This window comes from Bufo gargarizans, chromosome 3 (assembly GCF_014858855.1).
Source record: "Bufo gargarizans isolate SCDJY-AF-19 chromosome 3, ASM1485885v1, whole genome shotgun sequence".
Classification (NCBI taxonomy): Eukaryota; Metazoa; Chordata; class Amphibia; order Anura; family Bufonidae; genus Bufo; species Bufo gargarizans.
In genome coordinates this window covers 272438101-272449279 of record NC_058082.1, presented here as the reverse complement: position 1 = coordinate 272449279, position 11179 = coordinate 272438101, and positions in this window count along the sequence as shown.

Genomic DNA, 11179 nt, shown 5'->3' with positions numbered 1-11179 from the left:
CAGCGACTTGCTACTCGCGATAGGTTGTGAGTTTGCTCCGTGGTTCAGGGTATGTCATCCGGGTTTTGCCTTGTGAACCTTTTTGTCCTGACTGGGAGTTTGTAGGCATCCTTCTCAGGTGAGTCCTGTCTGCCACTCCCAGCTACTATATTAGTTTCAGTTTCACTTGCAATCATTGCCAGATATAGTCCTTACTTCCAGTGCTATTCTGACCTTTGAAGGAGATCGTTTGACTGTATTGCTGTGGTGCTCTTGTCTGGCGTGGACTGTCGTTATTGGGATCTCTGCTCGTGATTGGATAAGTCTATCTCTGCTGTAGATTGTTTGTTTGTTGCTGTCTTCCCCTGTTGTTCTCCTAGACATGAGTGATGGTGACTAGTGCTCCCATCTGCCGTATAGGTTATCAGGGCAGACAGGTGCCAGCTTACGGTTAGTCAGGGGTGGCCATTCTATTTCCCATCCGTAGATAAGGGTCCCCCTTCCCCTCCGTCTGGTGCGACACGACTGCTGCTGGGATAGCGGTCGTGACACTAACATAAAGTCAGCCATGTGTGCCAGAGTCCTAACAGACAAGACTTTGCTGTCCTCATCAGGAGGATGACTCTCAATCTCCTCATTCTCTTCCTTCTCTTCTACCCATCCACTCTGAACAGATGGAATAAAACTTCCATGGGTACTACCCTCTGTAGCAGAGGCAACCGTCTCCTGCTCCTCCTCCTCCCCCTTATCATCCAATTTGCGCTGAGAAGATGAACTATAGGTGGTCTGGCTATCACCCTATGTACTGTTTCCCCCTATTTCCACCTCTTCCACATGCAAAGCGTCCACCTTAATTGTGAGCAGTGAGTGTTTGAGTAGACAATGAAGTAGGACGGTTATGCTGATAATAGCGGCATCGCCGCTCACATCTGTGTTAATTCCTCAAAATTGCGTAAAACCTCACAGAGGTCAGACATAAATGTCCACTCATCGCTTGTGAAGAGTGGAAGCTGACTGGAAAGGCGACAACCATGCTGCAGCTGCTATTCCACTACTGCCCTCTGCTGCTCACAAAGCCTAGCCAACATGTGGATTGTGGAGTTCCACCGCGTGCTCAAGTCGCACAATAGTCGGTGAGCTGGCAATTGCAACCGCTGCTGCAGCGTTGCCAGACCGGCAGAAGCTGTTGATGACTTGGGGAAATGGGCACACATGCGGCAAACCTTCAACAGTAACTTGCCGAGCTCCAAATCTGCCACCAAGTTATGTTCATCATCAGACACAACGATGTCTGGTTGTAGGTTGAGTGGCAAGAGACACAGCTCAGTCTGGTCCCTTATCCCCTGCCACAGCTCTGTAGAGGGGTGCGGTTTGTCATCTAAGCAGATCAGTTTAAGCATGGCCTGCTGCTGCTTCCCCACTGCAGTGCTATGCTTTTTCCAGCTACTGACTGATGTCTGACTGGTGCTGCAAGATGATAATTCAGAGGTGAAAGTGGAGGAGGCAAAGGAGGAGAAGGGGGGGTTGCAGTCACTAACGTAGGTGGTGGCAGAAACCCTGATCGAAGTAGGGCCTTCAATCCTTGGCGTCGGTAGCACCTGTGTCATCACATGGTACTTCACAACGTTCACCCAGTGTGCCTTCAGGGAAATATAGTATCCCTGGCCAAAAGCACTTGTCAATGTGTCAGTCATTTAGTGGACCTTCCCAATAACTGTGTTGGTCAGGGCAAGGGTGATGTAACGGGACAAATGCTGGTGTAAGACTGGGACTGCACACCATGAGAAATAGTGGCGGCTGGGTACAGAGTAACGTGGGACAGCCACCGCCATTGGGCAGCAAAAAGCCTCAGTGTCCACAAGCCTAAATGGAGACATTTCCAGGGCCATCAATTTGGAAAGGTGCGCATTTAGGGCTATGGCCTGTGGGTGGCTGTGTAATTGCACTTTTGTTCAAAGGCCTGGGGTATAGACATCTACACTCACCTAAAGAATTATTAGGAACACCTGTTCTATTTCTCATTAATGCGATTATCTAGTCAACCAATCACATGGCAGTTGATTCAATGCATGTATGGTTGTGGTCCTGGTCAAGACAATCTCCTGAACTCCAAACTGAATGTCAGAATGGGAAAGAAAGGTAATTTAAGCAATTTTGAGCGTGGCATGGTTGTTGGGGCCAGGTGGGCCGGCCTGAGTATTTCGCAATCTGCTCAGTTCCTGGGATTTTCACACACAACCATTTCTAGGGTTTACAAAGAATGGTGTGAAAAGGGAAAAACATCCAGTATGCGGCAGTCCTGTGGGCGAAAATGCCTTACTGATGCTAGAGGTCAGAGGAGAATGGGCCGACTGATTCACACTGATAGAAGAGCAACGTTGACTGAAATAACCACTCGTTACAACCGATGCAGCAAAGCATTTGTGAAGCCACAACACGCACAACCTTGAGGCGGATGAGCTACAACAGCAGAAGACCCCACTGGGTGCCACTCATCTCCACTACAAATAGGAAAAAGAGGCTACAATTTGCACGAGCTCACCAAAATTGGACTGTTGAAGACTGGGAAAATGTTGCCTTGTCTGATGAGTCTTGATTTCTGTGGAGACATTCAAATGGTAGAGTCCGAATTTGGCGTAAACAGAATGAGAACATGTATCCATCATGCCTTGTTACCATTGTGCAGGCTGGTGGTGTAATGGTGTGGGGGATGTTTTCTGGGCACACTTTAGGCCCCTTAGTGCCAATTGGCCATCGTTTAAATGCCACAGGCTACCTGAGCATTGTTTCTGACCATGTCCATCCCTTCATGACCACCATGTACCCATCCTCTGATGGCTACTTCCAGCAGGATAATGCACCATGTCACAAAGCTCGAATCATTTCAAATTGGTTTCTTGAACATGACAATGAGTTCACTGTACTATAATGGCCCCCAAAGTCACCAGATCTCAACCCAATAGAGCATCTTTGGGATGTGGTGGAACGGGAGCTTCGTGCCCTGGATGTGCATCCCTCAAATCTCCATCAACTGCAAGATGCTATCCTATCAATATGGGCCAACATTTCTAAAGAATGCTATCAACACCTTGTTGAATCAATGCCACGTAAAATTAAGGCAGTTCTGAAGGCAAAAGGGGGTCCAACACCGTATTAGTATGGTGTTCCTAATAATTCTTTAGGTGAGTGTATATTCTGCGCTGGGACACAGAAGTGGATGTGCTAGCTGATAGTGCTTGCGAAGCTCCAGGTACATTGTGGGAAGCATCCGTGCCTGCGTCTTTGACAGGAGATTGGCCAGCACTTAACACAGGGGAAGAAGAGGCAGTGGTGTGACCCGCAGTCACTGATTGTGGACCCAGGCTTTCGGCCCACCTATTAGGGTGCTTTGATGCCATGTGGTAGATCATGCTGGTGCTGGTGAGGTTGCTAGTGTTCATGCCCCTGCTCATTTTGGTACGGCAAAGGTTGCAAATGACAATTCTTTTATCATCTGCACTTTCCTCAAAAAAGCGCCAGACTGTGGAACACCTACCCCTTGGCAAGGGAGATTGCCAAAAGAGGATGCTTCGGGGAGCAGTTGCGGGCCTGCCTTCTCCCTTTTGCCACCCCAATGCCTCTTCCAGCCTTTTGTGGAGCTGCGGATTCCTCCCCCACTGTACCGCTGTCCTTGCTCGGCTTGCCAAATTCCCAGGTTGGGTCAGTGACTTCATTGTCCACCACCTCCTCTTCCACTTCCTCACGCTGGTCATCCTCCTGACTTGTTGACCTAACAACAATCTCAGTTATTGACAACTGTGTCTTATTATCATCTTCCACCTCATGAAACACTAATTGCCGTTCCCCACCGTCACCTTCTTGTGACTGTGGATTCTCAAGAGTTTGGGAATCAGGGCACAAGATCCCCTCATGTCCCTTCTCAAGCGGCCTTGGCGAGAGGGACAAATCAAGGTATGGCGCTGAAAAGAGCTCATCAGAAAATCCGAGTGTGGGATCACTTGTTTGCCAATACTCTCCATGGTGGGAGGAAGGAGGATCAGGGTGAGGATTCTGGTGACTAGACTCTTGGCTACTGAGACTGGATTTTGTGGAAGACAGGGTGGTGCTTAACCGACTAGAAGCATTATATGCTGCAATCCAACCAACCACCTGGTCGCACTGGTCTGACTTTGAGAGTGGTGTCCTGTTCCACCATGCAAACTTGGACATGAAGCTAGGTATCGTGGATGAGTGAGTTTCTTTTGCTCTGGCAGCAGGCACAGTTTCACCGCGCCCAGGGCCACGGCCTCTCCGTGCACCATCAGCAGCATGGCCACTTCCTCATCCCTTAGTGCTCGCCTTGCGCATATTAAATGGTATATATGCTTGCAGTATGTCACTCGTACAGTAGCACAGGTTTTGTAAGTGTATGAACAAATAAAGTACACAGAATGTCACAGATATTTTTAGGATGCGCACATGTTAAACAGGAGATGCAGCACAGATAACGTCTCTGTCCATAGCGTTTATGAAAAAAGTGCACTGAATGTCACAGATAATTTTAGGATGCGCAAACGTTATACACGAGGTATAGTGCAAGTATGTCACTGTCACCACCGCCTAAAAGAAAATTACACTGAATTAATGTCACTGATATTTAGGTTGCACAAAAGTTATTCAGGAGATATAGTGCAAGTAATGTCACTGTTACCACCGGCTAATAAGAAATTACACTGAATTAATGTCACAGAAATTTAGTATGGGCAAATGTTATACAGGAGATGTAGCGTAGGTAATGTCGCTGCCACTAGCAGAAAAAAAAGTTGCATGAATGTCACTGATATTTCGGATATTCAAACGTTATACAGGAGATGTAGCGCAGGTAATGTAACTGTCTGCAGCGGACACCGTCTATGGAAATAGTACACTGGATGTCATGGATATTTTCAGACTGCGCACACGCTACACAGTAGATGTAGCACAGATAATGTCGCTGTCACCAGCGGCGAAAAAAATTACACTGAATGTTACTGATATTTCAGATGAGCTAACGTTATACGGGAGATGTAGCACAGGTAATGTCAACTGCCACCAGCAGCAAAAAAATTTGACTGAATGTCACTGATATTTCGGACACGCAAATGTTATACATGAGATGTAGTGCTGGTAATGTAACTGTCCGCAGTGGACACCGTCTACTGAAAAAGTACACTGGATGTCACAGATATTTTTAGGCTGCGCAGGTTGCGCAGGTTGCGCTAAAAATATATATTGCTGCCAGGCACAACAATAGTCCTTAAAAGGACTTTTGGGTCTATAACAAGTTTTTTGAATAAAAATATTAGTATTTCACTCCCTACACTATCTATCCCTTCTTCAGCACAGCTCTCCCTGACAAAGACTGAGCCAAACACGTGTCATCAGGTGCTATATAGCACCCGATGACACGTTCCGGCCAGCCAATCACTGTAAAGTCAGTAGTCAACATGGCTACGGCATTTCAGTGAATGGCAGTACTTACCTGCACATTTATAAGCTGTGTAGCAGCCAACAAACATGCGGGGAGGAGACTCGAGCATCGCGCTTGAGCACACGCGGTATTCCCCCGAACATCGCGATGCTCGAGTAAAATTAGCGTTCGGCCGAGCATGATCGCCCAACACTACTAACCATGCATATAAAAGCTCACCTCGAAAAAGTGTACTTATGTTTATAGCACAACACAGTTATTTTTGCAATAGTTCTATTTAGCTAAAAATACAAATTAATTTATAAACTGGAGAAATGTTATGCATTTTTTCAGCTGTTTCTTTGTATTCTCAAATGTCATTGCTATTTTCCTGTCTCTTGTAACTGAATTCCAAGATACATTTTGCTGAACAGAAATGTCTAGATGAGACCACAGGGAGGATTTACTGTTGAAAATGCAAACTTTTTTTGGCTCAATTTTAGTTGTGGCCTACAAGGTCACAGAGAGGGGCATGGCTTTGTTTACAAGGGGACATGACTGAAATACACCTTCATGTACAAAAAAAATGCCACAAAATGTTGGCACATTTTTGGAGGTGGTGACTCACAAAATTTATCATCCAGTATCAGACATTATGATAAATCTGGAGCAAGTGAAGACTATGGAGGGAATTTATCATAGACCAGTGTTTCACGCTGGTCTATGATTTCCTCTGCGTTGCCAGAGAATGGCCTAATTTATGACAAGGCGTACACCTTGTAATAAATTAGGCACACCCTCTGGCAGTCATGCACCTAAACTGAAATCTACGCCAGCTTGGCATAGGTTTCTGTCTTCTTTTATGCCAGTAAACTGGCATAAATGAAGATAAATATGTCGGGCCTGCTGCCCATGCCGTCTTTTCAGGACACCGGTGAATACGTCATAGAAATTCCTCTTGCAACAAAAGTTGTCACAAGTGGTGTTTAAAAAGTCACAAACTCAAGGTTTACAAGCTTTTTACACCAGAAAATTAGTGTTATGTGTCTAAGTTTACACTGTCTTTACATTTAGTATTAGTAAATCAAGCTTTTCTTGTGCTGACAAAATTAATATATGATTCGAGGAGGAGGGGAGTTTCGAAGGGGGAATAGAGATATGCAAATTTATATATAAAATTGCTATAATTGGTCTTAAATTTAGTTTATGACACCCTGAGGTATCCTTGGACTTTCTCCCTTGTCTTTCTCTCTCTCTCTTTTTTTTTTAAGAATCCCCCCTTCAAGTTCTTTAACAAGACAGCATTCACAATGTCAGAGTGACGGTGATATATATAGCTATCGGTAACCACATGTTCTATGCATTTTCATGAAAAAAGAGGTGCAATTAGATAACCTCTGTGAACAAAATATATGCTTCTCTTAAAGCACTAAAATAAACATATTAATACACTTATTAAATGTAGAAAATAAAGGGGTTTGGAAAAAAAAAGGCCCAATTTTGCAAATGTGTAGCAAAATATAGGCTTCCCATGATGCTGGAAAATATGCTTATTGCACACTTATTAATAGTATTATTATTATAATTTTTTAAGGGTGGTTCCTTAAATCTATAGGGGTCTTTTTTATAGATATTCCTTATCTATAGGGGTCTTTTTTGGAATATATATTTTAAGGTATTCAAAAAAACGTATATTTTATGAATGGGAGGGAATTATTTTTGTTTTTTGTGGTTTCTGCATAAAAAAAAAAAAAAGAATATACTCTTGTTAAAAACTCATATCTTGTGCAATGTAACTCAGCCTGTATATGAACAGACCCTGGCTGTAGCAGACACACAATACACTAACTCACCCTATTATGGCCCTAATGCTAAAATCTAACTTTCTATCAAATAATTAAATCTACCACACTAAATATATTTTCCCTATTGCTAACTCTGTCCCTGTGAGGCCCTAAAATGGCGGTTTTGTGTGTCTAATTGATGTGTCTGTGAAAGACACATCCTATCCCATCAGTTTATGAACTATGCTTGGGACCTAACATAGTGCCTGATATCCTCCCTCCTGATTGGCTGTCAAGCTGACTTTAAGGCAGTTTTTGGTAGGGTTGATCCTAAAAAAATAATGCATGTCTTGTGAAAAGTGTATCCCCTCAAAAAAAAAAACTTTTATTGTTATTGCATATAAGGACTTCAGTGCACTGAGTGGTGAAGTTTAGCTATCCATTGCTGGCCACACCCCTCTGTGCACTTTTTTTGCTTAAAGAGTGAATACACAATTCAGTTATCATTTTAATCAGCATGCTTAACCATACCGGATAGTATGCCTAGTAGAGTTGAGCGAACCCCAACTGCAAAGTTCGTGTTCGTACCAAACTTTTTGAGTTCGGGTACTTGGACCCGAACCCGGACTTTTTCACTGAAGTTCGGGTTCGGTGTTCGGGTGATTTTATTATTTTCCATTATAACATTGTTATAACGGAAAATATCAGCATTCTTAAAACAGAATGCTAAATAAAATGTCTATTGAGGGGTTAAAATTAACAAAAAATCACCTCATCCACTCGATCGCGCAGCCAATGTCTTCTTTTCTTCAGAACCTGCAAAAGGACCTGCGGTGATGTCACCACAGGTACTGCTGAATGAAGATAGAAGGACCTTTTATAGCTTACCCTCATTGTGGAGGACAACTGTCATCAGAAGTCTTCCCTATGATTGTGTAGCCTACTGAACCAGACTGAGGAACAATTTAAAAGCTTAGAGGTGTTTTGTGTAGAGTAGCTGATTAGAGTGTGATACGATGATTCTATGACTTTTGGGTTTTCATTAGCTTTAAACCATAATCATCAATATTAAAAGAAATAAATGCTTGAAATAGATCACTCTTAGTGATGAGCGGCATAGGCAATATTCATTTTCGCAATATTTGGCGATTTTATGGCCTAATATTTGCAATAAATTTGCGAATTCTAGAATTTACTATCTCCAGTCATTATTTTTTTGATTGCGAAAATCTTCAATGCAATTTGCACGTATTGCACGCACATTACAGACATGGCTCCCTTTTTTTTTTTTTTTTTTTTAACTTTTTATTAGTCTTCAATAAAGAACAAGGAGTAACAAGGTTACAGGTACAGGCACGCAGGCCAAGCAAGTACATAGAAAGAGTACAAGTGCATACAAGTACATGGCAATGTTAGGCATGAATAGTGGTGATAGCCAGATAGACCGGGATTTCGAGGGTAAGAGTGGCGGCCTATGGGTAAAAGACATGTTAAGAAAAAGGGGATGGTGGGTATATGGCCCACGTTAGACTGAAAGTCACTAATCACTGTGAGGTGAGCAAGTAGTGTGGAGGGGTATAAATAAGAGGTCCAAATCATAGTTGGAAGTGGCAGCAGAATGGTAGTGTAGCAGTTTCTGTAGGAGAGTCAGTACGGATGTAGTTAAAGGGGTTGTCCCATTTCATTAATTGCTGTTAATCAGTTTCCCCAAGTGTCCTTGAATAATCTTCTAAATAACTTCCATTTCCTAACTTGCACGGTTCTCCTGAAAAATGCCTTCATCTGCGCCTCTGTTGTCTACCTGTATCCCATGGATACGGCCAGATACTTGCGGGGCTTGTATGTGCCGCGCCTGCGCACAATGTCCTACCTTCTCCCCAGCCGGCCGCTCGAGAACGCGCACACATGGCTGTTTTACAAGCTGGGGAGGCGTGTCCTGCATGCTGGAGATAGTGCCGGGGAGAGAGACTGTCTGCCTGCTACGCTGCTGTCCTGCAGATTCTAGAGGAGGGAGGAGGGCCCTGGAAGATCACGGTGGCAGAGGTTAGTGATTGATATGCTCCCCTGGGCCCTATTAGTCACGGGCCGACTCCTTCTGGGCGCCGGAGCACACGGCGTCCTCGGTTGCTATGACGCCGTGCGCTCCCTCATGCCACCGGAATACAGTGATACATCTTACAGATCATAGCAGTGTATTACTGTTTTCCGGCAGCAGGAGGGAGCGCACGGCGTCATAGCAACCGAGGACGCCGTGTGCTCCGGCGCCCAGAAGGAGTCCAGGCAGCAATCCACAGATGCCCCCCCCCCCCACCCCATAAGTGCCCTCCACAGATGCCCCCCCACCCCATAAGTGCCATCCACAGATGCCCCCACCCCATAAATGCACTCCACAGATGCCCCCACCCCATAAGTGCCCTCCACAGATGCCCCCCCACCCCATAAGTGCCCTCCACAGATGCCCCCCCACCCCATAAGTGCACTCCACAGATGCCCCCACCCCATAAGTGCCCTCCACAGATGCCCCCCCACCCCATAAGTGCCCTCCACAGATGCCCCCCCACCCCATAAGTGTCCTCCACAGATGCCCCCACCCCATAAGTGCCCTCCACAGATGCCCCCCCCCCCCATATAAGCTGGGTAATAGGTCAGTGATAATATCAGACACCGGGAAAGCTGGGTAATAAGTCTATAAGACTTATTACCCAGCTTTCCCGGTATCAGATATTATCACTGACTTATTACCCAGCTTTCCCCGTATCAGATATTATCACTGACTTATTACCCAGCTTTCCCGGTATCAGATATTATCACTGACTTATTACCCAGCTTTCCTGGTGTACAATATTATCACTGACTTATTACCCAGCTTTCCCGGTGTACAATACTATTACAGACTTATTACCCAGCTTTCCCGGTATCAGATATTATCACTGACTTATTACCCAGCTTTCCCGGTGTACAATATTATCACTGACTTATTACCCAGCTTTCCCGGTGTACAATAATATTACAGACTTATTACCCAGCTTTCCCGGTATCAGATATTATCACTGACTTATTACCCAGCTTTCCCGGTATCAGATATTATCACTGACTTATTACCCAGCTTTACCGGGAAAGCTGGGTAATAAGTCAGTGATAATATCTGATACCGGGAAAGCTGGGTAATAAGTCAGTGATAATATCTGATACGGGGAAAGCTGGGTAATAAGTCAGTGATAATATCTGATACCGGGAAAGCTGGGTAATAAGTCAGTGATAATATCTGATACCGGGAAAGCTGGGTAATAAGTCAGTGATAATATTGTTCACCGGGAAAGCTGGGTAATAAGTCAGTGATAATATCTGATACCGGGAAAGCTGGGTAATAAGTCAGTGATAATATCTGATACCGGGAAAGCTGGGTAATAAGTCAGTGATAATATTGTTCACCGGGAAAGCTGGGTAATAAGTCAGTGATAATATTGTTCACCGGGAAAGCTGGGTAATAAGTCAGTGATAATATCTGATACCGGGAAAGCTGGGTAATAAGTCAGTGATAATATCTGATACCGGGAAAGCTGGGTAATAAGTCAGTGATAATATTGTTCACCGGGAAAGCTGGGTAATAAGTCAGTGATAATATTGTTCACCGGGAAAGCTGGGTAATAAGTCAGTGATAATATTGTACACCGGGAAAGCTGGGTAATAAATCTGTAATATTATTGTACACCGGGAAAGCTGGGTAATAAGTCAGTGATAATATTGTACTCCGGGAAAGCTGGGTAATAAGTCAGTGATAATATCTGATACCGGGAAAGCTGGGTAATAAGTCAGTGATAATATTGTACTCCGGGAAAGCTGGGTAATAAGTCAGTGATAATATCTGATACCGGGAAAGGTGGGTACTAAGTCAGTGATAATATCAGACATCGGGAAAGCTGGGTAATAAGTCAGTGAATATATCTATATCTGGCACAGATCATATGGCTACTAGCTAACATGCATT